This window comes from Lolium rigidum, chromosome 1 (genome assembly GCF_022539505.1).
Source record: "Lolium rigidum isolate FL_2022 chromosome 1, APGP_CSIRO_Lrig_0.1, whole genome shotgun sequence".
NCBI lineage: Eukaryota > Viridiplantae > Streptophyta > Magnoliopsida > Poales > Poaceae > Lolium > Lolium rigidum.
The window spans coordinates 3837401-3844026 of NC_061508.1; positions in this window are offsets into that span (position 1 = coordinate 3837401).

Genomic DNA, 6626 nt, shown 5'->3' on the forward strand with positions numbered 1-6626 from the left:
CACATTATATGTTATTATTATGCATTTTCCGGCACTAACCTATTGACGAGATGCCGAAGAGCTAGTTGTCTGTTTTCACGCTGTTTTTGGTTTCAAAAATCATAGTAAGGAAATATTCTCGGAATTGGACGAAATCAACGCCCAGGGGCCTATTTTTCCACGAAGCTTCCGGAAGACCGAGGGAGAAACGAAGTGGGGCCACGGGGCGCCGCCACACTAGGGCGGCGCGGCCTAAGGGGGGCCCGCGCGGCCCTAGCGTGTGGGGCCCCCGTGACTTTTCCGACTCCGCCCTTCCGCCTACTTAAAGCCTTCGTCGCGAAACCCCCAGTACCGAGAGCCACGATACGGAAAACCTTCCAGAGACGCCGCTGCCGCCAATCCCATCTCGGGGGATTCAGGAGATCGCCTCCGGCACCCGCCGGAGAGGGGAATCATCTCCCGGAGGGCTCTTCATCGCCATGATCGCCTCCGGATCGATGTGTGAGTAGTCCACCCCTAGACTATGGGTCCATAGCAGTAGCTAGATGGTTGTCTTCTCCTCATTGTGCTATCATGTTAGATCTTGTGAGCTGCCTATCATGATCAAGATCATCTATTTGTAATGCTACATGTTGTGTTTGTTGGGATCCGATGAATATTAAATACTATGTCAAGTTGATTATCAATCTATCATATATGTTGTTTATGTTCTTGCATGCTCTCCGTTGCTAGTAGAGGCTCCGGCCAAGTTGATACTTGTGAATCCAAGAGGGAGTATTTATGCTCGATAGTGGGTTCATGCCTCCATTGAATGCTGGGAGTGACGAGCAACCTCTAAGGTTGTGGATGTGTCTGTTGCCGGTAGGGATAAAACATCGATGCTTTGTCTAAGGATATTTGTGTTGATTACATTACGCACCATACTTAATGCAATTGTCCGTTGTTTGCAACTTAATACCGGAAGGGGTTCGGATGATAACCCGAAGGTGGACTTTTAGGCATAGATGCATGTCTGGATAGCGGTCTATGTACTTTGTCGTAATGCCCCGATTAAATCTCATAGTACTCATCATGATATATGTATGTGCATTGTTATGCCTTCTTTATTTGTCAATTTCCCAACTGTAATTTGTTCACCCAACATGCTATTTATCTTATGGGAGAGACACCACTAGTGAACTGTGGACCCCGGTCCAATTCTTTACATCTGAAATACAATCTACTGCAATTGTTCTTTACTGTTCTTCGCAAGCTGATACGTCCCAAACGTATCTATAATTTCTTATGTTCCATGCTACTTTTATGATGATACTCACATGTTTTATACACATTATATGTCATTATTATGCATTTTCCGGCACTATCCTATTGACGAGATGCCGAAGAGCCGATTCTTTGTTTTCTGCTGTTTTTGGTTTCGAAATCCTAGTAAGAAAATATTCTCGGAATTGGACGAAATCAACGCCTGTGGTCCTATTTTTCCACGAAGCTTCCAGAAGACCGGAGAGGAAACGAAGTGGGGCCACGAGGCGGCCACACACTAGGGCGGCGCGGCCTGAGCCTTGGCCGCGCCGGCCTGTTGTGTGGGCCCCTCGCGTCGCCCCTAAACCTACCCTTCCGCCTACTTAAGCCTTCGTCGATAATAACTCCAGGACGGAGAGCCACTATACGGAAAACCTTCCAGAGACGCCGCCGCCGCCAATCCCATCTCGGGGGATTCAGGAGATCGCCTCCGGCACCCTGCCGGAGAGGGGAATCATCTCCCGGAGGTCTCTTCATCGCCATGATCACCTCCGGATCGATGTGTGAGTAGTCCACCCCTGGACTATGGGTCCATAGCAGTAGCTAGATGGTTGTCTTCTCCTCATTGTGCTATCATGTTAGATCTTGTGAGCTGCCTATCATGATCAAGATCATCTATTTGTAATGCTACATGTTGTGTTTGTTGGGATCCGATGAATATTGAATACTATGTCAAGTTGATTATCAATCTATCATATATGTTATTTATGTTCTTGCATGCTCTCCGTTGCTAGTAGAGGCACTGGCCAAGTTGATACTTGTGACTCCAAGAGGGAGTATTTATGCTCGATAGTGGGTTCATGCCTCCATTAAATCTGGGACAGTGACGGAAAGTTCTAAGGTTGTGGATGTGCTTGTTGCTACTAGGGATAAAACATCGATGCTTTGTCTAAGGATATTTGTGTTGATTACATTACGCACCATACTTAATGCAATTGTCTCGCTGTTTACAACTTAATACTCGGAAGGGGTTCGGATGATAACCTCGAAGGTGGACTTTTTAGGCATAGATGCATGTCGGATAGCGGTCTATGTACTTTGTCGTAATGCCCCGATTAAATCTCATAGTACTCATCATGATATATGTATGTGCATTGTTATGCCTTCTTTATTTGTCAATTGCCCAACTGTAATTTGTTCACCCAACATCTGTTTATCTTATGGGAGAGACACCACTAGTGAACTGTGGACCCCGGTCCTATTCTTTACATCCGAAATACAAACTGCTCGCAATTGTTCTTTATCGTTCTTCGCAAACAATCATCATCATCCACACTATACATCTAATCCTTTGTTTTCAGCAAGCCGGTGATATTGACAACCTCACTATTACGTTGGGGCAAAGTACTGTGATTGTGTTGTGCAGGTTCCACGTTGACGCCGGAATCCCTGGTGTTGCGCTGCACTACACTCCGCCGCCATCAACCTTCAACGTGCTTCTTGGCTCCTACTGGTTCGATAACCTTGGTTTCTTACTGAGGGAAAACTTGCTGCTGTGCGCATCACACCTTCCTCTTGGGGTTCCCAACGGACGTGTCAACTACACGCCATCACAAGCAAACATCATCATCCACACTATACATCTAATCCTTTGTTTACAGCAAGCCGGTGAGATTGACAACCTCACTGTTACGTTGGGGCAAAGTACTTTGATTGTGTTGTGCAGGTTCCTCGTTGGCGCCGGAATCCCTGGTGTTGCGCCGCACTACACTCCGCTACCAACAACCTTCACGTGCTCCTTGACTCCTACTGGTTCGATAACCTTGGTTTCTTACTGAGGGAAAACTTACTGCTGTGCGCATCACACCTTCCTCTTGGGGTTCCCAACGGACGTGTCGACTACGCGCCATCACTGGGGATGCCATCAACCTGTTACACCTTTGTTGAATATCATGTGAGTTGCTATGCATGTTCATCTTGTATGAAGTAAGGGAGATTTGCCATGAGTTAAATGATTTGAGTATGCATATTGTTAGAGAAGAACATTGGGCCGCCAACCAAAGCAATGTATCATGGTGGAAGTTTCAGCTTGGACATTAATCCTCAAATCTCTTATGAGAATATTATCTGTTGAATGCATAAAGCATTAAAGAGGAGTCCATTATCTGTTTTCTATGTTGTCCCGGTATGGATGTCCTTAAGTTGAGATCTATCAAAATTGAGAGATCAAATGCGATCTATCTTCTTGGACCTTTGTACAGGTGGCATAGAGGTACCCCTTTGTGACACTTGGTTGAAACATATGTAATGCAATGATATCCATGGAAATCCAAGCTAACTAGGACAAGGTGCGGGCACTATTAGTATTCGATGCATGAGGCTTGCAACTTATACGAGATTTTATGCATAACACATATGAATTATTACTACCGTTGACAAAATTGTGTCCATGTTTTCAAAATAAAAAGCTCTAGCACATAAGTAATCCCTGTTTCCCTCTGTGAAGGGCCTTTCTTTTACTTTATGTTGAGTCAGTTTACCTACTTCTTTCTATCTTAGAAGCAAACACTTGTGTCAACTGTGTGCATTGATTCTTACATGCTTACTTATTGCACTTATTATATTATTTTGTGTTGACAATTATCCATGAGATATACATGTTGAAACTTGAAAGCAACTGCTGAAAATTAAATCTTCCTTTGTGTTGCTTCAAAACCTCTTATTAAGAATCTATTGCTTTATGAGTTAACTCTTATGCAAGACTTTTTGATGCTTGTCTTGAAAGTACTATTCATGAAAAGTTTTTGCTATATGATTCAGTTGTTTAATCATTATCTTTACCATTGCTTTGAATCACTTCATTCATCTTATATGCTTTACAATAGTATTGATCAAGATTATGATAGTAGCATGTCACTTCAGAAATTATCCTTGTTATCGTTTACCTACTCGAGGGCGAGTAGGAACTAAGCTTGGGGAAGCTTGATACGTCTCAAACGTATCTATAATTTCTTATGTTCCATGCTAGTTTTATGACACTACTCACATGTTTTATATACACTTTATATCATTTTGATGCACTTTTCGGCACTAACCTATTAACAAGATGCCGAAGCGCCAGTTCCTGTTTTCTGCTGTTTTTGGTTTCAGAAATCCTACACAGGAAATATTCTCGTAATTGGACGAAACAAAAGCCCACGGCCCTATTTTTCACGGAGGGTTCCGTAACATCGAAGGAGAGTCTGGAGGCGGCCGGCAGGGGCCGACCCCACAGGGCGGCGCGGCCAGGCCCCCTGGCGCGCCAGCCTATGGGGAGGCCACCCCTGGCTCCTCCGAGGCCACCCTTCCGCCTATATATTCTCCCCGTCGCGAAAACCCTAAAATATCCAGTCATATTCCACGAATAGTTCCGTAGCCGCCGCCATTGCGAAGACAAGTTTCGGGGGACAGAAGTCTCTGTTCCGGCACGCCGCCGGAACGGGGAATTGCCCCCGGAGTCATCTCCATCGACACCACCGCCATCTTCATCGCAGTTGCTGTCTCCCATGATGAGGAGGGAGTAGTTCTCCCCCGATGTTGAGGGCTCTACCGGTAGCTATGTGGTTCATCTCTCTCTCCCATGGTGTGATCTTTATGTGATCATGAGCTTTGTATCACTATTAATCTATGTGCTACTCTAGTGATGTTATTAAAGTAGACTATTCCTCCTCCATGATGTAAAGAGGACAGTGTGTGCATCATGTAGTACTTGGCGTAGGCTATGATTGTAATCCCTTGTGGATTATGAAGTTAACTATTACTATGATAGTATTGATGTGATCTATTCCCCCTTTCATAGCTATTGTTGACAGTGTGTATGCTATGTTAGTACTCCGTCTAAATTGCAACGGTATTATCTTGGATTATGATTTGATGAGAATATCCCTATGAGTGGTGTTTGTCAAGTACTTGATGAACTTTGAGTGAAGCTTTTGTAGCCACTACGTGATGATTAGTGATTCTAATAGGAGAGTAATTCATAGTAGCACAAGTGAAGAGAAGTTATCTAATTATCCAATTATGTGATCATTATTGAGAGTGTCCACTAGTGAAAGTATGATCCCTAGGCCTTGTTTCTAAGCATTGAAACACCGTTTCCAACAAGTTCTGCTACATGTTCGCTTGCTGCCATTTTTATTTCAGATTGCAATTACTACTTATAATCATCCATATTACTTGTATTTCACCATCTCTTCGCCGAACTAGTGCACATATACATCTGACAAGTGTATTAGGTGTGTTGGGGACACAAGAGACTTCTTGTATCTTAATTGCAGGGTTGCTTGAGAGGGATATCTTTGACCTCTACCTCCCTGAGTTCGATAAACCTTGGGTGATCCACTTAAGGGAAACTTTATGTTGTTCTACAAACCTCTGCTCTTGGAGGCCCAACACTGTCTACAGAAATAGAAGCATGCGTAGACATCAATGAGATGCTCGCGCCCCTGTTTATATAGGTCGGAGGCGGGGCGACGGCCGCGCCACGCGTGGCATCGCCATTACTACGTGCGTAGAGGTAGGCGACGGCCGCGCGGCACGCGAGGCATCACCATTTGCGCGGCCGCAGACTGCCGAAGCGACGCCTCGGTGCCAGTACTGGCGGAGAAGACACATCGACGCAGGGTCGCTGCCAGGTGGGCCAGACAAAACGTCCGCCAGACGCGAGCGGACACTTTCCGCGTCAGCCGAGCGTCCGCCAGAGACGCATCCCAGGCGCATATTTGGGCCAGGTTTGCGTCTCCGCGGACGGCCCGGTCACTTTGCGTCGCCCCGCTGGAGGTGGTGCGAGACGCATTTTCGGTCACGGCGGACAAAACCGGTCGCTCAGCGACCATTTGCGTCGCGCCGCTGGAGATGCCCCGAGTGATTCATGAATGTTGTGGTGGTGGGGTGAATAGTCTCTCCGTGGGCCGAGAGCCAAATGTGCACAATTTGCTATGTATAGTTTTGTTTTTTCCTTTTTCTACAAATCCTAAAAATATACTCTGTAGTATTTATCATTTGCTATAAAATATCTTAAAACAAAAGAAAAGTGATTTGTGGTTTGATGCTGCACGACTGAAATTCTTGCTGAGCCAAGCAAGCTATATCTCTACTAATAAGTTACGGATCAATGGTGTTTTTTTTTTTTGAGATGGAAACCAGAAATCCATTAACTGGTGAGCACAGCAAGATGGCTGGCCACTAAACCATGAACAAAATCAGGTGCACCATCCGGCCATACGGCTGGGGATCGGTCACCTAAATTTGCACCGTACATCGCTAGAGCGTCCGCAACTTTATTACAAGCTCTTGGGCGATACTTAATGGAAAAACTAGAGAAATTCAAACTAGCATAGAACTTTATCTCCCGGAAAAGATGGCCA